Genomic DNA, 21,560 nt, shown 5'->3' with positions numbered 1-21,560 from the left:
ATTTTGTTGGGAAAATTTGGAGTCTTGCTTGATTTCCCTATAGTACTGGCACCTTACTGCATGTGTCCCATTGTTCTTTTCATAAAGTGACAAGCTTGAAAACCGCTTGAAGGCATCTAAATTTTGGTAGCCCTCGCCAACAAGTACTTACTTCTGGCCAGGCAGCTATCACGCAATACCTTCCCTGAGAATGTGTGGAGGCAAATGTCTGCCCTTTCTCTATTGTCTGCCCCCAAACTAGTTTGCACCTGAATCATGAAGGACGATTGGACCCGCTCTCTATCTTCAGGTTTCGGATAACGCTTGTTTTTCCGCTCAAGTTTGCCAAGTGGGACACGAGGATCAAGACCACGCTATTCCAAACGCTGGCTGAGTTGATTCAAGGTGTTAACACTCAGGCTGTGTAAGTAATGTAGATCTTTCTTTTGGATACAAAACAGAAACGAGTTTAGCCTATAAGAGACTGATTGTGTAGCTATACGGTGCAGCCAACCATCATAAAAATCAACCATAAATTTACAAACATTTTTCCCAATCCATTCCATCATTTAGCCTACATTCTGATCAAGCTTGCGGTCAGCTGTCCGGTTGACATGGAAATGATGAAAAATTACCTGCGCTTCCGCTTTAGCACTTAGGTTTTTTTTAGTAGGCCGATTAAAAATGGCAAACAGCAACAAGGACAACGCAGGTCACAAGACAATCAAACGACAAGTCCTATACACACGTAAATCTTCGGAGCCAGAAAGAAGTTACGCCAGGCTCCACTGGAAAACACTGCCGACAGAAATGACAGAATGACTTTAGCCAGCAAATCACTAGCATTAGCCAGGACCCGTCACTCTGATCTGTTTCAGAAAGCGGCGCAAAAACAAAACAACGCTACATCATGTCGCACTGCCAAATGAAGTGAGGCGTCACCCCCAGAAAAGTAAGAAAAGACTAATTTAGGGCAGTACAAGGAGGGAGACAGATAGATGGAGGACTAACTAGTACCAACATCTAACAAAATTTAGCATGTTAACGCAAGGATTCGAATTTATACATTTAGGAAGTTTGATCTTCCGGAACGTGATCCTGTCATCAGCTACATTTCTACCAAATAATGATTTAGCAACATTTCTCGCCTCTCCTGTGAAAAGGTGGAGTGCGAGACATGTCTCTCAAGCCCACGTGCGTCACTTCCTCGTCTCCGCTAGCATTCGATGGACCAGCTGGTAAAGGGGAAGACTGTGTTAATGATCATAGCCAACCTTAGGTGACCGGTTCAAAGGCGATTCCACGACTTGCGTGTTTTCTTTCCCGCTCTCTCTGCACCTTTTCTGGAATGCTACAGGCCGTAGGACGGTCTTTGTAGGACTCTCACAGTGAAAGCCAAGATTTGAGATTTCCCCAAGCCTGGAATACTCACGGTAAAGATAGCCACGGCGACGTTTGCAGAGTATAAGGAAAACATTCCCTGACCGGGAATCGAACCCGGGCCGCGGCGGTGAGAGCGCCGAATCCTAGCCACTAGACCACCAGGGACACGCGCCAGCTCTCGCCCATGCCACCGTGTCGGTGTGCAAAATATTGTGTCTGGAACTGACATAACAATTTCATGACAGCCGACGCTACGGCACTTTTGAAGAAGTAAAGCCAAACTCATCAGCGCACGTTATAGAAGGAGGACAGAGCCGCTGCGCCAGCCGGGAATCGAACCCGGGTCGCAAGAATGGGAATCTTGCATGATACCCCTACAACACTGGCGCCACCGTGGTGGCGTTGCCCTGTTCTCTTCATGCGTACATGTTTCCGCTGTGCCTCACGCACGTCTCTCCTGTTGAGCAGCAAAGAGAAGGCATGGTAAAGAGGATGTACCAGAGCTCGGATTGTACAAACGACTACAGGAAGTACCCTGTCCATGTGATCAGTCTGTCCGTGATCTTATGATCCTGACGTCACGTCAGTCTGAGCTGTGGACCCGAAATGGCGCCCAGTCCTTACACTGGAGATATGACTCCTTGAATAGCGTGTCTTTGCCATACACAGTTTTCAGAACACTTGCTTTTATGATTTTTCTCAGCTCATGGTAAAGTACTCAATCAGAGCTACAAAATGAGATATACTTTGATGAGATTTAGTACGTGTCTCTGGAGGCTTTATTGCTTGAATATTGTGTTTTTGCAAAACGCACTTTTCTGAAAACTAGCTTTTCAGATTTTGTTGGGAAAATTTGGAGTCTTGCTTGATTTCCCTATAGTACTGGCACCTTACTGCATGTGTCCCATTGTTCTTTTCATAAAGTGACAAGCTTGAAAACCGCTTGAAGGCATCTAAATTTTGGTAGCCCTCGCCAACAAGTACTTACTTCTGGCCAGGCAGCTATCACGCAATACCTTCCCTGAGAATGTGTGGAGGCAAATGTCTGCCCTTTCTCTATTGTCTGCCCCCAAACTAGTTTGCACCTGAATCATGAAGGACGATTGGACCCGCTCTCTATCTTCAGGTTTCGGATAACGCTTGTTTTGCCGCTCAAGTTTGCCAAGTGGGACACGAGGATCAAGACCACGCTATTCCAAACGCTGGCTGAGTTGATTCAAGGTGTTAACACTCAGGCTGTGTAAGTAATGTAGATCTTTCTTTTGGATACAAAACAGAAACGAGTTTAGCCTATAAGAGATTGATTGTGTAGCTATACGGTGCAGCCAACCATCATAAAAATCAACCATAAATTTACAAACATTTTTCCCAATCCATTCCATCATTTAGCCTGCATTCTGATCAAGCTTGCGGTCAGCTGTCCGGTTGACATGGAAATGATGAAAAATTACCTGCGCTTCCGCTTTAGCACTTAGGTTTTTTTTAGTAGGCCGATTACAAATGGCAAACAGCAACAAGGACAACGCAGGTCACAAGACAATCAAACGACAAGTCCTATACACACGTAAATCTTCGGAGCCAGAAAGAAGTTACGCCAGGCTCCACTGGAAAACACTGCCGACAGAAATGACAGAATGACTTTAGCCAGCAAATCACTAGCATTAGCCAGGACCCGTCACTCTGATCTGTTTCAGAAAGCGGCGCAAAAACAAAACAACGCTACATCATGTCGCACTGCCAAATGAAGTGAGGCGTCACCCCCAGAAAAGTAAGAAAAGACTAATTTAGGGCAGTACAAGGAGGGAGACAGATAGATGGAGGACTAACTAGTACCAACATCTAACAAAATTTAGCATGTTAACGCAAGGATTCGAATTTATACATTTAGGAAGTTTGATCTTCCGGAAACGTGATCCTGTCATCAGCTACATTTCTACCAAATAATGATTTAGCAACATTTCTCGCCTCTCCTGTGAAAAGGTGGAGTGCGAGACATGTCTCTCAAGCCCACGTGCGTCACTTCCTCGTCTCCGCTAGCATTCGATGGACCAGCTGGTAAAGGGGAAGACTGTGTTAATGATCATAGCCAACCTTAGGTGGACCGGTTCAAAGGCGATTCCACGACTTGCGTGTTTTCTTTCCCGCTCTCTCTGCACCTTTCTGGAATGCTACAGGCCGTAGGACGGTCTTTGTAGGACTCTCACAGTGAAAGCCAAGATTTGAGATTTCCCCAAGCCTGGAATACTCACGGTAAAGATAGCCACGGCGACGTTTGCAGAGTATAAGGAAAACATTCCCTGACCGGGAATCGAACCCGGGCCGCGGCGGTGAGAGCGACGAATCCTAGCCACTAGACCACCAGGGACACGCGCCTGCTCTTGCCCATGCCACCGTGTCGGTGTGCAAAATATTGTGTCTGGAACTGACATAACAATTTCATGACAGCCGACGCTACGGCACTTTTGAAGAAGTAAAGCCAAACTCATCAGCGCACGTTATAGAAGGAGGACAGAGCCGCTGCGCCAGCCGGGAATCGAACCCGGGTCGCAAGAATGGGAATCTTGCATGATACCCCTACAACACTGGCGCCACCGTGGTGGCGTCGCCCTGTTCTCTTCATGCGTACATGTTTCCGCTGCGCCTCACGCACGTCTCTCCTGTTGAGCAGCAAAGAGAAGGCATGGTAAAGAGGATGTACCAGAGCTCGGATTGTACAAACGACTACAGGAAGTACCCTGTCCATGTGATCAGTCTGTCCGTGATCTTATGATCCTGACGTCACGTCAGTCTGAGCTGTGGACCCGAAATGGCGCCCAGTCCTTACACTGGAGATATGACTCCTTGAATAGCGTGTCTTTGCCATACACAGTTTTCAGAACACTTGCTTTTATGATTTTTCTCAGCTCATGGTAAAGTACTCAATCAGAGCTACAAAATGAGATATACTTTGATGAGATTTAGTACGTGTCTCTGGAGGCTTTATTGCTTGAATATTGTGTTTTTGCAAAACGCACTTTTCTGAAAACTAGCTTTTCAGATTTTGTTGGGAAAATTTGGAGTCTTGCTTGATTTCCCTATAGTACTGGCACCTTACTGCATGTGTCCCATTGTTCTTTTCATAAAGTGACAAGCTTGAAAACCGCTTGAAGGCATCTAAATTTTGGTAGCCCTCGCCAACAAGTACTTACTTCTGGCCAGGCAGCTATAACGCAATACCTTCCCTGAGAATGTGTGGAGGCAAATGTCTGCCCTTTCTCTATTGTCTGCCCCCAAACTAGTTTGCACCTGAATCATGAAGGACGATTGGACCCGCTCTCTATCTTCAGGTTTCGGATAACGCTTGTTTTTCCGCTCAAGTTTGCCAAGTGGGACACGAGGATCAAGACCACGCTATTCCAAACGCTGGCTGAGTTGATTCAAGGTGTTAACACTCAGGCTGTGTAAGTAATGTAGATCTTTCTTTTGGATACAAAACAGAAACGAGTTTAGCCTATAAGAGACTGATTGTGTAGCTATACGGTGCAGCCAACCATCATAAAAATCAACCATAAATTTACAAACATTTTTCCCAATCCATTCCATCATTTAGCCTACATTCTGATCAAGCTTGCGGTCAGCTGTCCGGTTGACATGGAAATGATGAAAAATTACCTGCGCTTCCGCTTTAGCACTTAGGTTTTTTTTAGTAGGCCGATTAAAAATGGCAAACAGCAACAAGGACAACGCAGGTCACAAGACAATCAAACGACAAGTCCTATACACACGTAAATCTTCGGAGCCAGAAAGAAGTTACGCCAGGCTCCACTGGAAAACACTGCCGACAGAAATGACAGAATGACTTTAGCCAGCAAATCACTAGCATTAGCCAGACCCGTCACTCTGATCTGTTTCAGAAAGCGGCGCAAAAACAAAACAACGCTACATCATGTCGCACTGCCAAATGAAGTGAGGCGTCACCCCCAGAAAAGTAAGAAAAGACTAATTTAGGGCAGTACAAGGAGGGAGACAGATAGATAGGAGGACTAACTAGTACCAACATCTAACAAAATTTAGCATGTTAACGCAAGGATTCGAATTTATACATTTAGGAAGTTTGATCTTCCGGAAATGTGATCCTGTCATCAGCTACATTTCTACCAAATAATGATTTAGCAACATTTCTCGCCTCTCCTGTGAAAAGGTGGAGTGCGAGACATGTCTCTCAAGCCCACGTGCGTCACTTCCTCGTCTCCGCTAGCATTCGATGGACCAGCTGGTAAAGGGGAAGACTGTGTTAATGATCATAGCCAACCTTAGGTGGACCGGTTCAAAGGCGATTCCACGACTTGCAGTGTTTTCTTTCCCGCTCTCTCTGCACCTTTCTGGAATGCTACAGGCCGTAGGACGGTCTTTGTAGGACTCTCACAGTGAAAGCCAAGATTTGAGATTTCCCCAAGCCTGGAATACTCACGGTAAAGATAGCCACGGCGACGTTTGCAGAGTATAAGGAAAACATTCCCTGACCGGGAATCGAACCCGGGCCGCGGCGGTGAGAGCGCCGAATCCTAGCCACTAGACCACCAGGGACACGCGCCTGCCTCTTGCCCATGCCACCGTGTCGGTGTGCAAAATATTGTGTCTGGAAGGGACATAACAATTTCATGACAGCCGACGCTACGGCACTTTTGAAGAAGTAAAGCCAAACTCATCAGCGCACGTTATAGAAGGAGGACAGAGCCGCTGCGCCAGCCGGGAATCGAACCCGGGTCGCAAGAATGGGAATCTTGCATGATACCCCTACAACACTGGCGCCACCAGTGGTGCCGTCGCCCTGTTCTCTTCATGCGTACATGTTTCCGCTGTGCCTCACGCACGTCTCTCCTGTTGAGCAGCAAAGAGAAGGCATGGTAAAGAGGATGTACCAGAACTCGGATTGTACAAACGACTACAGGAAGTACCCTGTCCATGTGGATCAGTCTGTCCGTGATCTTATGATCCTGACGTCACGTCAGTCTGAGCTGTGGACCCGAAATGGCGCCCAGTCCTTACACTGGAGATATGACTCCTTGAATAGCGTGTCTTTGCCATACACAGTTTTCATGAAAACTTGCTTTTATGATTTTTCTCAGCTCATGGTAAAGTACTCAATCAGAGCTACAAAATGAGATATACTTTGATGAGATTTAGTACATGTCTCTGGAGGCTTTATTGCTTGAATATTGCTGTTTTTGCAAAACGCACTTTTCGGAAAACTAGCTTTTCAGATTTTGTTGGGAAATGTGGAGTCTTGCTTGATTTCCCTATAGTACTGGCACCTTACTGCATGTGTCCCATTGTTCTTTTCATAAAGTGACAAGCTTGAAAACCGCTTGAAGGCATCTAAATTTTGATAGCCCTCGCCAACAAGTACTTACTTCTGGCCAGGCAGCTATAACGCAAGTACCTTCCCTGAGAATGTGTGGAGGCAAATGTCTGCCCTTTCTCTATTGTCTGCCCCCAAACTAGTTTGCACTCTGAATCATGAAGGACGATTGGACCCGCTCTCTATCTTCAGGTTTCGGATAACGCTTGTTTTTCCGCTCAAGTTTGTCAAGTGGGACACTAAGGATCAAGACCACGCTATTCCAAACGCTGGCTGAGTTGATTCAAGGTGTTAACACTCAGGCTGTGTGAAGTAATGTAGATCTTTCTTTTGGATACAAAACAGAAACGAGTTTAGCCTATAAGAGATTGATTGTGTAGCTATACGGTGCAGCCAACCATCATAAAAATCAACCATAAATTTACAAACATTTTTCCCAATCCATTCCATCATTTAGGCCTAGCATTCTGATCAAGCTTGCGGTCAGCTGTCCGGTTGACATGGAAATGATGAAAAATTACCTGCGCTTCAGCTTTAGCACTTAGGTTTTTTTTAGTAGGCCGATTAAAAATGGCAAACAGCAACAAGGACAACGCAAGGTCACAAGACAATCAAAGCGACAAGTCCTATACACACGTAAATCTTCGGAGCCAGAAAGAAGTTACGCCAGGCTCCACTGGAAAAAGACTGTCGACAGAAATGACAGAATGACTTTAGCCAGCAAATCACTAGCATTAGCCAAGGACCCGTCACTTCTGATCTGTTTCAGAAAGCGGCGCAAAAACAAAACAACGCTACATCATGTCGCACTGCCAAATGAAGTGAGGCGTAACCCCAGAAAAGTAAGAAAAGACTAATTTAGGGCAGTACAAGGAGGGAGACAGATAGATAGAGGACTAACTAGTACCAACATCTAACAAAATTTAGCATGTTAACGCAAGGATTTGAATTGATACATTTAGGACGTTTGATCTTCCGGAAACTGTGATCCTGTCATCAGCTACATTTCTACCAAATAATGATTTAGCAACATTTCTCGCCTCTCCTGTGAAAAGGTGGAGTGCGAGACATGTCTCTCAAGCCCACGTGCGTCACTTCCTCGTCTCCGCTAGCATTCGATGGACCAGCTGGTAAAGGGGAAGACTGTGTTAATTATCATAGCCAACCTTAGGTGGACCGGTTCAAAGGCGATTCCACGACTTGCAGTGTTTTCTTCCCGCTCTCTCTGCACCTTTTCTGGAATGCTACAGGCCGTAGGACGGTCTTTGTAGGACTCTCACAGTGAAAGCCAAGATTTGAGATTTCCCCAAGCCTGGAATACTCACGGTAAAGATAGCCACGGCAACGTTTGCAGAGTATAAGGAAAACATTCCCTGACCGGGAATCGAACCCGGGCCGCGGCGGTGAGAGCGCCGAATCCTAGCCACTAGACCACCAGGGACACGCGCCTGCCTCTTGCCCATGCCACCGTGTCGGTGTGCAAAATATTGTGTCTGGAACTGGACATAACAATTTCATGACAGCCGACGCTACGGCACTTGTGAAGAAGTAAAGCCAAACTCATCCAGCGCACGTTATAGAAGGAGGACAGAGCCGCTGCGCCAGCCGGGAATCGAACCCGGGTCGCAAGAATGGGAATCTTGCATGATACCCCTACAACACTGGCGCCACCAGTGGTGGCGTCGCCCTGTTCTCTTCATGCGTACATGTTTCCGGTGTGCCCTACGCACGTCTCTCCTGTTGAGCAGCAAAGAGAAGGCATGGTAAAGAGGATGTACCAGAACTCGGATTGTACAAACGACTACAGGAAGTACCCTGTCCATGTGGTCAGTCTGTCCGTGATCTTATGATCCTGACGTCACGTCAGTCTGAGCTGTGGACCCGAAATGGCGCCCAGTCCTTACACTGGAGATATGACTCCTTGAATAGCGTGTCTTTGCCATACACAGTTTTCTGAAAACTTGCTTTTATGATTTTTTCAGCTCATGGTAAAGTACTCAATCAGAGCTACAAAATGAGATATACTTTGATGAGATTTAGTACATGTCTCTGGAGGCTTTATTGCTTGAATATTGCGTTTTTGCAAAACGCACTTTTCTGAAAACTAGCTTTTCAGATTTTGTTGGGAAATGTGGAGTCTTGCTTGATTTCCCTATAGTACTGGCACCTTACTTGCATGTGTCCCATTGTTCTTTTCATAAAGTGACAAGCTTGAAAACCGCTTGAAGGCATCTAAATTTTGATAGCCCTCGCCAACAAGTACTTACTTCTGGCCAGGTAGCTATAACGCAAGTACCTTCCCTGAGAATGTGTGGAGGCAAATGTCTGCCCTTTCTCTATTGTCTGCCCCCAAACTAGTTTGCATCTGAATCATGAAGGACGATTGGACCCGCTCTCTATCTTCAGGTTTCGGATAACGCTTGTTTTTCCGCTCAAGTTTGTCAAGTGGGACATAAGGATCAAGACCACGCTATTCCAAACGCTGGCTGAGTTGATTCAAGGTGTTAACACTCAGGCTGTGTGAGTAATGTAGATCTTTCTTTTGGATACAAAACAGAAACGAGTTTAGCCTATAAGAGACTGATTGTGTAGCTATACGGTGCAGCCAACCATCATAAAAATCAACCATAAATTTACAAACATTTTTCCCAATCCATTCCATCATTTAGGCTACATTCTGATCAAGCTTGCGGTCAGCTGTCCGGTTGACATGGAAATGATGAAAAATTACCTGCGCTTCAGCTTTAGCACTTAGGTTTTTTTTAGTAGGCCGATTAAAAATGGCAAACAGCAACAAGGACAACGCAAGGTCACAAGACAATCAAGCGACAAGTCCTATACACACGTAAATCTTCGGAGCCAGAAAGAAGTTACGCCAGGCTCCGCTGGAAAACACTGTCGACAGAAATGACAGAATGACTTTAGCCAGCAAATCACTAGCATTAGCCAAGGACCCGTCACTTTATCTGTTTCAGAAAGCGGCGCAAAAACAAAACAACGCTACATCATGTCGCACTGCCAAATGAAGTGAGGCGTGAACCCCAGAAAAATAAGAAAAGACTAATTTAGGGCAGTACAAGGAGGGAGACAGATAGATAGAGGACTAACTAGTACCAACATCTAACAAAATTTAGCATGTTAACGCAAGGATTTCGAATTGATACATTTAGGACGTTTGATCTTCCGGAAAATGTGATCCTGTCATCAGCTACATTTCTACCAAATAATGATTTAGCAACATTTCTCGCCTCTCCTGTGAAAAGGTGGAGTGCGAGACATGTCTCTCAAGCCCACGTGCGTCACTTCCTCGTCTCCGCTAGCATTCGATGGACCAGCTGGTAAAGGGGAAGACTGTGTTAATGATCATAGCCAACCTTAGGTGCCGGTTCAAAGGCGATTCCACGACTTGCATGTTTTCTTTCCGCTCTCTCTGCACCTTTTCTGGAATGCTACAGGCCGTAGGACGGTCTTTGTAGGACTCTCACAGTGAAAGCCAAGATTTGAGATTTCCCCAAGCCTGGAATACTCACGGTAAAGATAGCCACGGCAACGTTTGCAGAGTATAAGGAAAACATTCCCTGACCGGGAATCGAATCCCGGGCCGCGGCGGTGAGAGCGCCGAATCCTAGCCACTAGACCACCAGGGACACGCGCCTGCCCTTGCCCGTGCCACCGTGTCGGTGTGCAAAATATTGTGTCTGGAAGGGACATAACAATTTCATGACAGCCGACGCTACGGCACTTTTGAAGAAATAAAGCCAAACTCATCAGCGCACGTTATAGAAGGAGGACAGAGCCGCTGCGCCAGCCGGGAATCGAACCCGGGTCGCAAGAATGGGAATCTTGCATGATACCCCTACAACACTGGCGCCACCATGGTGGCGTCGCCCTGTTCTCTTCATGCGTACATGTTTCCGGTGTGCCCTACGCACGTCTCTCCTGTTGAGCAGCAAAGAGAAGGCATGGTAAAGAGGATGTACCAGAAGCTCGGATTGTACAAACGACTACAGGAAGTACCCTGTCCATGTGGTCAGTCTGTCCGTGATCTTATGATCCTGACGTCACGTCAGTCTGAGCTGTGGACCCGAAATGGCGCCCAGTCCTTACACTGGAGATATGACTCCTTGAATAGCGTGTCTTTGCCATACACAGTTTTCTGAAAACTTGCTTTTATGATTTTTTCAGCTCATGGTAAAGTACTCAATCAGAGCTACAAAATGAGATATACTTTGATGAGATTTAGTACATGTCTCTGGAGGCTTTATTGCTTGAATATTGCGTTTTTGCAAAACGCACTTTTCGGAAAACTAGCTTTTCAGATTTTGTTGGGAAATGTGGAGTCTTGCTTGATTTCCCTATAGTACTGGCACCTTATTGCATGTGTCCCATTGTTCTTTTCATAAAGTGACAAGCTTGAAAACCGCTTGAAGGCATCTAAATTTTGATAGCCCTCGCCAACAAGTACTTACTTCTGGCCAGGTAGCTATAACGCAGTACCTTCCCTGAGAATGTGTGGAGGCAAATGTCTGCCCTTTCTCTATTGTCTGCCCCCAAACTAGTTTGCATCTGAATCATGAAGGACGATTGGACCCGCTCTCTATCTTCAGGTTTCGGATAACGCTTGTTTTTCCGCTCAAGTTTGTCAAGTGGGACATAAGGATCAAGACCACGCTATTCCAAACGCTGGCTGAGTTGATTCAAGGTGTTAACACTCAGGCTGTGTGAGTAATGTAGATCTTTCTTTTGGATACAAAACAGAAACGAGTTTAGCCTATAAGAGACTGATTGTGTAGCTATACGGTGCAGCCAACCATCATAAAAATCAACCATAAATTTACAAACATTTTTCCCAATCCATTCCATCATTTAGGCTACATTCTGATCAAGCTTGCGGTCAGCTGTCCGGTTGACATGGAAATGATGAAAAATTACCTGCGCTTCAGCTTTAGCACTTAGGTTTTTTTTAGTAGGCCGATTAAAAATGGCAAACAGCAACAAGGACAACGCAAGTCACAAGACAATCAAGCGACAAGTCCTATACACACGTAAATCTTCGGAGCCAGAAAGAAGTTACGCCAGGCTCCGCTGGAAAACACTGTCGACAGAAATGACAGAATGACTTTAGCCAGCAAATCACTAGCATTAGCCAAGACCCGTCACTTTTATCTGTTTCAGAAAGCGGCGCAAAAACAAAACAACGCTACATCATGTCGCACTGCCAAATGAAGTGAGGCGTGAACCCCAGAAAAATAAGAAAAGACTAATTTAGGGCAGTACAAGGAGGGAGACAGATAGATAGAGGACTAACTAGTACCAACATCTAACAAAATTTAGCATGTTAACGCAAGGATTTGAATTGATAAATTTAGGACGTTTGATCTTCCGGAAAATGTGATCCTGTCATCAGCTACATTTCTACCAAATAATGATTTAGCAACATTTCTCGCCTCTCCTGTGAAAAGGTGGAGTGCGAGACATGTCTCTCAAGCCCACGTGCGTCACTTCCTCGTCTCCGCTAGCATTCGATGGACCAGCTGGTAAAGGGGAAGACTGTGTTAATTATCATAGCCAACCTTAGGTGGCCGGTTCAAAGGCGATTCCACGACTTGCATGTTTTCTTTCCGCTCTCTCTGCACTTTTCTGGAATGCTACAGGCCGTAGGACGGTCTTTGTAGGACTCTCACAGTGAAAGCCAAGATTTGAGATTTCCCCAAGCCTGGAATACTCACGGTAAAGATAGCCACGGCAACGTTTGCAGAGTATAAGGAAAACATTCCCTGACCGGGAATCGAACCCGGGCCGCGGCGGTGAGAGCGCCGAATCCTAGCCACTAGACCACCAGGGACACGCGCCTGCCCTTGCCCGTGCCACCGTGTCGGTGTGCAAAATATTGTGTCTGGAAGGGACATAACAATTTCATGACAGCCGACGCTACGGCACTTTTGAAGAAATAAAGCCAAACTCATCAGCGCACGTTATAGAAGGAGGACAGAGCCGCTGCGCCAGCCGGGAATCGAACCCAGGTCGCAAGAATGGGAATCTTGCATGATACCCCTACAACACTGGCGCCACCATGGTGGCGTCGCCCTGTTCTCTTCATGCGTACATGTTTCCGGTGTGCCCTACGCACGTCTCTCCTGTTGAGCAGCAAAGAGAAGGCATGGTAAAGAGGATGTACCAGAACTCGGATTGTACAAACGACTACAGGAAGTACCCTGTCCATGTGGTCAGTCTGTCCGTGATCTTATGATCCTGACGTCACGTCAGTCTGAGCTGTGGACCCGAAATGGCGCCCAGTCCTTACACTGGAGATATGACTCCTTGAATAGCGTGTCTTTGCCATACACAGTTTTCTGAAAACTTGCTTTTATGATTTTTTTCAGCTCATGGTAAAGTACTCAATCAGAGCTACAAAATGAGATATACTTTGATGAGATTTAGTACATGTCTCTGGAGGCTTTATTGCTTGAATATTGCGTTTTTGCAAAACGCACTTTTCGGAAAACTAGCTTTTCAGATTTTGTTGGGAAATGTGGAGTCTTGCTTGATTTCCCTATAGTACTGGCACCTTATTGCATGTGTCCCATTGTTCTTTTCATAAAGTGACAAGCTTGAAAACCGCTTGAAGGCATCTAAATTTTGATAGCCCTCGCCAACAAGTACTTACTTCTGGCCAGGTAGCTATAACGCAGTACCTTCCCTGAGAATGTGTGGAGGCAAATGTCTGCCCTTTCTCTATTGTCTGCCCCCAAACTAGTTTGCATCTGAATCATGAAGGACGATTGGACCCGCTCTCTATCTTCAGGTTTCGGATAACGCTTGTTTTTTCCGCTCAAGTTTGTCAAGTGGGACATAAGGATCAAGACCACGCTATTCCAAACGCTGGCTGAGTTGATTCAAGGTGTTAACACTCAGGCTGTGTGAGTAATGTAGATCTTTCTTTTGGATACAAAACAGAAACGAGTTTAGCCTATAAGAGACTGATTGTGTAGCTATACGGTGCAGCCAACCATCATAAAAATCAACCATAAATTTACAAACATTTTTCCCAATCCATTCCATCATTTAGGCTACATTCTGATCAAGCTTGCGGTCAGCTGTCCGGTTGACATGGAAATGATGAAAAATTACCTGCGCTTCAGCTTTAGCACTTAGGTTTTTTTTAGTAGGCCGATTAAAAATGGCAAACAGCAAGTCACAAGACAATCAAGCGACAAGTCCTATACACACGTAAATCTTCGGAGCCAGAAAGAAGTTACACCAGGCTCCGCTGGAAAACACTGTCGACAGAAATGACAGAATGACTTTAGCCAGCAAATCACTAGCATTAGCCAAGACCCGTCACTTTTATCTGTTTCAGAAAGCGGCGCAAAAACAAAACAACGCTACATCATGTCGCACTGCCAAATGAAGTGAGGCGTCAACCCCAGAAAAATAAGAAAAGACTAATTTAGGGCAGTACAAGGAGGGAGACAGATAGATAGAGGACTAACTAGTACCAACATCTAACAAAATTTAGCATGTTAACGCAAGGATTTGAATTGATAAATTTAGGACGTTTGATCTTCCGGAAAATGTGATCCTGTCATCAGCTACATTTCTACCAAATAATGATTTAGCAACATTTCTCGCCTCTCCTGTGAAAAGGTGGAGTGCGAGACATGTCTCTCAAGCCCACGTGCGTCACTTCCTCGTCTCCGCTAGCATTCGATGGACCAGCTGGTAAAGGGGAAGACTGTGTTAATTATCATAGCCAACCTTAGGTGGCCGGTTCAAAGGCGATTCCACGACTTGCATGTTTTCTTTCCGCTCTCTCTGCACTTTTCTGGAATGCTACAGGCCGTAGGACGGTCTTTGTAGGACTCTCACAGTGAAAGCCAAGATTTGAGATTTCCCCAAGCCTGGAATACTCACGGTAAAGATAGCCACGGCAACGTTTGCAGAGTATAAGGAAAACATTCCCTGACATGGTAAAGAGGCATGGTAAAGAGGATGTACCAGAACTCGGATTGTACAAACGACTACAGGAAGTACCCTGTCCATGTGGTCAGTCTGTCCGTGATCTTATGATCCTGACGTCACGTCAGTCTGAGCTGTGGACCCGAAATGGCGCCCAGTCCTTACACTGGAGATATGACTCCTTGAATAGCGTGTCTTTGCCATACACAGTTTTCTGAAAACTTGCTTTTATGATTTTTTTCAGCTCATGGTAAAGTACTCAATCAGAGCTACAAAATGAGATATACTTTGATGAGATTTAGTACATGTCTCTGGAGGCTTTATTGCTTGAATATTGCGTTTTTGCAAAACGCACTTTTCGGAAAACTAGCTTTTCAGATTTTGTTGGGAAATGTGGAGTCTTGCTTGATTTCCCTATAGTACTGGCACCTTATTGCATGTGTCCCATTGTTCTTTTCATAAAGTGACAAGCTTGAAAACCGCTTGAAGGCATCTAAATTTTGATAGCCCTCGCCAACAAGTACTTACTTCTGGCCAGGTAGCTATAACGCAGTACCTTCCCTGAGAATGTGTGGAGGCAAATGTCTGCCCTTTCTCTATTGTCTGCCCCCAAACTAGTTTGCATCTGAATCATGAAGGACGATTGGACCCGCTCTCTATCTTCAGGTTTCGGATAACGCTTGTTTTTCCGCTCAAGTTTGTCAAGTGGGACATAAGGATCAAGACCACGCTATTCCAAACGCTGGCTGAGTTGATTCAAGGTGTTAACACTCAGGCTGTGTGAGTAATGTAGATCTTTCTTTTGGATACAAAACAGAAACGAGTTTAGCCTATAAGAGACTGATTGTGTAGCTATACGGTGCAGCCAACCATCATAAAAATCAACCATAAATTTACAAACATTTTTCCCAATCCATTCCATCATTTAGGCTACATTCTGATCAAGCTTGCGGTCAGCTGTCCGGTTGACATGGAAATGATGAAAAATTACCTGCGCTTCAGCTTTAGCACTTAGGTTTTTTTTAGTAGGCCGATTAAAAATGGCAAACAGCAAGTCACAAGACAATCAAGCGACAAGTCCTATACACACGTAAATCTTCGGAGCCAGAAAGAAGTTACACCAGGCTCCGCTGGAAAACACTGTCGACAGAAATGACAGAATGACTTTAGCCAGCAAATCACTAGCATTAGCCAAGACCCGTCACTTTTATCTGTTTCAGAAAGCGGCGCAAAAACAAAACAACGCTACATCATGTCGCACTGCCAAATGAAGTGAGGCGTCAACCCCAGAAAAATAAGAAAAGACTAATTTAGGGCAGTACAAGGAGGGAGACAGATAGATAGAGGACTAACTAGTACCAACATCTAACAAAATTTAGCATGTTAACGCAAGGATTTGAATTGATAAATTTAGGACGTTTGATCTTCCGGAAAATGTGATCCTGTCATCAGCTACATTTCTACCAAATAATGATTTAGCAACATTTCTCGCCTCTCCTGTGAAAAGGTGGAGTGCGAGACATGTCTCTCAAGCCCACGTGCGTCACTTCCTCGTCTCCGCTAGCATTCGATGGACCAGCTGGTAAAGGGGAAGACTGTGTTAATTATCATAGCCAACCTTAGGTGGCCGGTTCAAAGGCGATTCCACGACTTGCATGTTTTCTTTCCGCTCTCTCTGCACTTTTCTGGAATGCTACAGGCCGTAGGACGGTCTTTGTAGGACTCTCACAGTGAAAGCCAAGATTTGAGATTTCCCCAAGCCTGGAATACTCACGGTAAAGATAGCCACGGCAACGTTTGCAGAGTATAAGGAAAACATTCCCTGACCGGGAATCGAACCCGGGCCGCGGCGGTGAGAGCGCCGAATCCTAGCCACTAGACCACCAGGGACACGCGCCTGCCCTTGCCCGTGCCACCGTGTCGGTGTGCAAAATATTGTGTCTGGAAGGGACATAACAATTTCATGACAGCCGACGCTACGGCACTTGTGAAGAAATAAAGCCAAACTCACCAGCGCACGTTATAGAAGGAGGACAGAGCCGCTGCGCCAGCCGGGAATCGAACCCGGGTCGCAAGAATGGGAATCTTGCATGATACCCCTACAACACTGGCGCCACCATGGTGGCGTCGCCCTGTTCTCTTCATGCGTACATGTTTCCGGTGTGCCCTACACACGTCTCTCCTGTTGAGCAGCAAAGAGAAGGCATGGTAAAGAGGATGTACCAGAACTCGGATTGTACAAACGACTACAGGAAGTACCCTGTCCATGTGGTCAGTCTGTCCGTGATCTTATGATCCTGACGTCACGTCAGTCTGAGCTGTGGACCCGAAATGGCGCCCAGTCCTTACACTGGAGATATGACTCCTTGAATAGCGTGTCTTTGCCATACACAGTTTTCTGAAAACTTGCTTTTATGATTTTTTTCAGCTCATGGTAAAGTACTCAATCAGAGCTACAAAATGAGATATACTTTGATGAGATTTAGTACATGTCTCTGGAGGCTTTATTGCTTGAATATTGCGTTTTTGCAAAACGCACTTTTCGGAAAACTAGCTTTTCAGATTTTGTTGGGAAATGTGGAGTCTTGCTTGATTTCCCTATAGTACTGGCACCTTATTGCATGTGTCCCATTGTTCTTTTCATAAAGTGACAAGCTTGAAAACCGCTTGAAGGCATCTAAATTTTGATAGCCCTCGCCAACAAGTACTTACTTCTGGCCAGGTAGCTATAACGCAGTACCTTCCCTGAGAATGTGTGGAGGCAAATGTCTGCCCTTTCTCTATTGTCTGCCCCCAAACTAGTTTGCATCTGAATCATGAAGGACGATTGGACCCGCTCTCTATCTTCAGGTTTCGGATAACGCTTGTTTTTCCGCTCAAGTTTGTCAAGTGGGACATAAGGATCAAGACCACGCTATTCCAAACGCTGGCTGAGTTGATTCAAGGTGTTAACACTCAGGCTGTGTGAGTAATGTAGATCTTTCTTTTGGATACAAAACAGAAACGAGTTTAGCCTATAAGAGACTGATTGTGTAGCTATACGGTGCAGCCAACCATCATAAAAATCAACCATAAATTTACAAACATTTTTCCCAATCCATTCCATCATTTAGGCTACATTCTGATCAAGCTTGCGGTCAGCTGTCCGGTTGACATGGAAATGATGAAAAATTACCTGCGCTTCAGCTTTAGCACTTAGGTTTTTTTTAGTAGGCCGATTAAAAATGGCAAACAGCAACAAGGACAACGCAAGTCACAAGACAATCAAGCGACAAGTCCTATACACACGTAAATCTTCGGAGCCAGAAAGAAGTTACGCCAGGCTCCGCTGGAAAACACTGTCGACAGAAATGACAGAATGACTTTAGCCAGCAAATCACTAGCATTAGCCAAGACCCGTCACTTTTATCTGTTTCAGAAAGCGGCGCAAAAACAAAACAACGCTACATCATGTCGCACTGCCAAATGAAGTGAGGCGTCAACCCCAGAAAAATAAGAAAAGACTAATTTAGGGCAGTACAAGGAGGGAGACAGATAGATAGAGGACTAACTAGTACCAACATCTAACAAAATTTAGCATGTTAACGCAAGGATTTGAATTGATAAATTTAGGACGTTTGATCTTCCGGAAAATGTGATCCTGTCATCAGCTACATTTCTACCAAATAATGATTTAGCAACATTTCTCGCCTCTCCTGTGAAAAGGTGGAGTGCGAGACATGTCTCTCAAGCCCACGTGCGTCACTTCCTCGTCTCCGCTAGCATTCGATGGACCAGCTGGTAAAGGGGAAGACTGTGTTAATTATCATAGCCAACCTTAGGTGGCCGGTTCAAAGGCGATTCCACGACTTGCATGTTTTCTTTCCGCTCTCTCTGCACTTTTCTGGAATGCTACAGGCCGTAGGACGGTCTTTGTAGGACTCTCACAGTGAAAGCCAAGATTTGAGATTTCCCCAAGCCTGGAATACTCACGGTAAAGATAGCCACGGCAACGTTTGCAGAGTATAAGGAAAACATTCCCTGACCGGGAATCGAATCCGGGCCGCGGCGGTGAGAGCGCCGAATCCTAGCCACTAGACCACCAGGGACACGCGCCTGCCCTTGCCCGTGCCACCGTGTCGGTGTGCAAAATATTGTGTCTGGAAGGGACATAACAATTTCATGACAGCCGACGCTACGGCACTTTTGAAGAAATAAAGCCAAACTCATCAGCGCACGTTATAGAAGGAGGACAGAGCCGCTGCGCCAGCCGGGAATCGAACCCGGGTCGCAAGAATGGGAATCTTGCATGATACCCCTACAACACTGGCGCCACCATGGTGGCGTCGCCCTGTTCTCTTCATGCGTACATGTTTCCGGTGTGCCCTACGCACGTCTCTCCTGTTGAGCAGCAAAGAGAAGGCATGGTAAAGAGGATGTACCAGAACTCGGATTGTACAAACGACTACAGGAAGTACCCTGTCCATGTGGTCAGTCTGTCCGTGATCTTATGATCCTGACGTCACGTCAGTCTGAGCTGTGGACCCGAAATGGCGCCCAGTCCTTACACTGGAGATATGACTCCTTGAATAGCGTGTCTTTGCCATACACAGTTTTCTGAAAACTTGCTTTTATGATTTTTTTCAGCTCATGGTAAAGTACTCAATCAGAGCTACAAAATGAGATATACTTTGATGAGATTTAGTACATGTCTCTGGAGGCTTTATTGCTTGAATATTGCGTTTTTGCAAAACGCACTTTTCGGAAAACTAGCTTTTCAGATTTTGTTGGGAAATGTGGAGTCTTGCTTGATTTCCCTATAGTACCGGCACCTTATTGCATGTGTCCCATTGTTCTTTTCATAAAGTGACAAGCTTGAAAACCGCTTGAAGGCATCTAAATTTTGATAGCCCTCGCCAACAAGTACTTACTTCTGGCCAGGTAGCTATAACGCAGTACCTTCCCTGAGAATGTGTGGAGGCAAATGTCTGCCCTTTCTCTATTGTCTGCCCCCAAACTAGTTTGCATCTGAATCATGAAGGACGATTGGACCCGCTCTCTATCTTCAGGTTTCGGATAACGCTTGTTTTTCCGCTCAAGTTTGTCAAGTGGGACATAAGGATCAAGACCACGCTATTCCAAACGCTGGCTGAGTTGATTCAAGGTGTTAACACTCAGGCTGTGTGAGTAATGTAGATCTTTCTTTTGGATACAAAACAGAAACGAGTTTAGCCTATAAGAGACTGATTGTGTAGCTATACGGTGCAGCCAACCATCATAAAAATCAACCATAAATTTACAAACATTTTTCCCAATCCATTCCATCATTTAGGCTACATTCTGATCAAGCTTGCGGTCAGCTGTCCGGTTGACATGGAAATGATGAAAAATTACCTGCGCTTCAGCTTTAGCACTTAGGTTTTTTTTAGTAGGCCGATTAAAAATGGCAAACAGCAACAAGGACAACGCAAGTCACAAGACAATCAAGCGACAAGTCCTATACACACGTAAATCTTCGGAGCCAGAAAGAAGTTACACCAGGCTCCGCTGGAAAACACTGTCGACAGAAATGACAGAATGACTTTAGCCAGCAAATCACTAGCATTAGCCAAGACCCGTCACTTTTATCTGTTTCAGAAAGCGGCGCAAAAACAAAACAACGCTACATCATGTCGCACTGCCAAATGAAGTGAGGCGTGAACCCCAGAAAAATAAGAAAAGACTAATTTAGGGCAGTACAAGGAGGGAGACAGATAGATAGAGGACTAACTAGTACCAACATCTAACAAAATTTAGCATGTTAACGCAAGGATTTGAATTGATAAATTTAGGACGTTTGATCTTCCGGAAAATGTGATCCTGTCATCAGCTACATTTCTACCAAATAATGATTTAGCAACATTTCTCGCCTCTCCTGTGAAAAGGTGGAGTGCGAGACATGTCTCTCAAGCCCACGTGCGTCACTTCCTCGTCTCCGCTAGCATTCGATGGACCAGCTGGTAAAGGGGAAGACTGTGTTAATTATCATAGCCAACCTTAGGTGGCCGGTTCAAAGGCGATTCCACGACTTGCATGTTTTCTTTCCGCTCTCTCTGCACTTTTCTGGAATGCTACAGGCCGTAGGACGGTCTTTGTAGGACTCTCACAGTGAAAGCCAAGATTTGAGATTTCCCCAAGCCTGGAATACTCACGGTAAAGATAGCCACGGCAACGTTTGCAGAGTATAAGGAAAACATTCCCTGACCGGGAATCGAACCCGGGCCGCGGCGGTGAGAGCGCCGAATCCTAGCCACTAGACCACCAGGGACACGCGCCTGCCCTTGCCCGTGCCACCGTGTCGGTGTGCAAAATATTGTGTCTGGAAGGGACATAACAATTTCATGACAGCCGACGCTACGGCACTTGTGAAGAAATAAAGCCAAACTCATCAGCGCACGTTATAGAAGGAGGACAGAGCCGCTGCGCCAGCCGGGAATCGAACCCGGGTCGCAAGAATGGGAATCTTGCATGATACCCCTACAACACTGGCGCCACCATGGTGGCGTCGCCCTGTTCTCTTCATGCGTACATGTTTCCGGTGTGCCCTACGCACGTCTCTCCTGTTGAGCAGCAAAGAGAAGGCATGGTAAAGAGGATGTACCAGAACTCGGATTGTACAAACGACTACAGGAAGTACCCTGTCCATGTGGTCAGTCTGTCCGTGATCTTATGATCCTGACGTCACGTCAGTCTGAGCTGTGGACCCGAAATGGCGCCCAGTCCTTACACTGGAGATATGACTCCTTGAATAGCGTGTCTTTGCCATACACAGTTTTCTGAAAACTTGCTTTTATGATTTTTTTCAGCTCATGGTAAAGTACTCAATCAGAGCTACAAAATGAGATATACTTTGATGAGATTTAGTACATGTCTTTGGAGG

The 21,560-nt window shown here is 45.6% G+C and overlaps 18 non-coding genes across 18 annotated transcripts; all 18 read right to left on the bottom strand.

Moving 5' to 3' along the window:
- Window positions 1–1,455: 1,455 nt before the first annotated feature.
- On the bottom strand, window positions 1,456–1,527 carry trnae-cuc. Its single transcript has one exon. It is a non-coding gene; the product is annotated as a tRNA-Glu (tRNA).
- Window positions 1,528–1,680: 153 nt separating this feature from the next.
- Window positions 1,681–1,751, bottom strand: trnag-ccc. The gene has a single exon. It is a non-coding gene; the product is annotated as a tRNA-Gly (tRNA).
- Window positions 1,752–3,655: 1,904 nt separating this feature from the next.
- On the bottom strand, window positions 3,656–3,727 carry trnae-cuc. Its single transcript has one exon. It is a non-coding gene; the product is annotated as a tRNA-Glu (tRNA).
- A 153-nt stretch (window positions 3,728–3,880) lies between these two features.
- Window positions 3,881–3,951, bottom strand: trnag-ccc. The gene has a single exon. It is a non-coding gene; the product is annotated as a tRNA-Gly (tRNA).
- Window positions 3,952–5,856: 1,905 nt separating this feature from the next.
- Window positions 5,857–5,928, bottom strand: trnae-cuc. Its single transcript has one exon. It is a non-coding gene; the product is annotated as a tRNA-Glu (tRNA).
- A 154-nt stretch (window positions 5,929–6,082) lies between these two features.
- On the bottom strand, window positions 6,083–6,153 carry trnag-ccc. Its single transcript has one exon. It is a non-coding gene; the product is annotated as a tRNA-Gly (tRNA).
- Window positions 6,154–8,072: 1,919 nt separating this feature from the next.
- Window positions 8,073–8,144, bottom strand: trnae-cuc. Its single transcript has one exon. It is a non-coding gene; the product is annotated as a tRNA-Glu (tRNA).
- A 156-nt stretch (window positions 8,145–8,300) lies between these two features.
- Window positions 8,301–8,371, bottom strand: trnag-ccc. Its single transcript has one exon. It is a non-coding gene; the product is annotated as a tRNA-Gly (tRNA).
- A 1,906-nt stretch (window positions 8,372–10,277) lies between these two features.
- trnae-cuc lies at window positions 10,278–10,350 on the bottom strand. Its single transcript has one exon. It is a non-coding gene; the product is annotated as a tRNA-Glu (tRNA).
- Window positions 10,351–10,503: 153 nt separating this feature from the next.
- trnag-ccc lies at window positions 10,504–10,574 on the bottom strand. Its single transcript has one exon. It is a non-coding gene; the product is annotated as a tRNA-Gly (tRNA).
- A 1,902-nt stretch (window positions 10,575–12,476) lies between these two features.
- On the bottom strand, window positions 12,477–12,548 carry trnae-cuc. The gene has a single exon. It is a non-coding gene; the product is annotated as a tRNA-Glu (tRNA).
- A 153-nt stretch (window positions 12,549–12,701) lies between these two features.
- trnag-ccc lies at window positions 12,702–12,772 on the bottom strand. Its single transcript has one exon. It is a non-coding gene; the product is annotated as a tRNA-Gly (tRNA).
- A 3,708-nt stretch (window positions 12,773–16,480) lies between these two features.
- Window positions 16,481–16,552, bottom strand: trnae-cuc. The gene has a single exon. It is a non-coding gene; the product is annotated as a tRNA-Glu (tRNA).
- A 153-nt stretch (window positions 16,553–16,705) lies between these two features.
- Window positions 16,706–16,776, bottom strand: trnag-ccc. The gene has a single exon. It is a non-coding gene; the product is annotated as a tRNA-Gly (tRNA).
- A 1,902-nt stretch (window positions 16,777–18,678) lies between these two features.
- trnae-cuc lies at window positions 18,679–18,750 on the bottom strand. The gene has a single exon. It is a non-coding gene; the product is annotated as a tRNA-Glu (tRNA).
- Window positions 18,751–18,903: 153 nt separating this feature from the next.
- Window positions 18,904–18,974, bottom strand: trnag-ccc. Its single transcript has one exon. It is a non-coding gene; the product is annotated as a tRNA-Gly (tRNA).
- A 1,902-nt stretch (window positions 18,975–20,876) lies between these two features.
- trnae-cuc lies at window positions 20,877–20,948 on the bottom strand. Its single transcript has one exon. It is a non-coding gene; the product is annotated as a tRNA-Glu (tRNA).
- Window positions 20,949–21,101: 153 nt separating this feature from the next.
- trnag-ccc lies at window positions 21,102–21,172 on the bottom strand. The gene has a single exon. It is a non-coding gene; the product is annotated as a tRNA-Gly (tRNA).
- Between the last annotated feature and the right edge of the window lie 388 nt (window positions 21,173–21,560).

This window comes from Anguilla anguilla, chromosome 5, assembly GCF_013347855.1.
Source record: "Anguilla anguilla isolate fAngAng1 chromosome 5, fAngAng1.pri, whole genome shotgun sequence".
In the NCBI taxonomy this organism is placed as follows: domain Eukaryota; kingdom Metazoa; phylum Chordata; class Actinopteri; order Anguilliformes; family Anguillidae; genus Anguilla; species Anguilla anguilla.
This window is presented reverse-complemented; position numbering and strand designations above follow the sequence as displayed.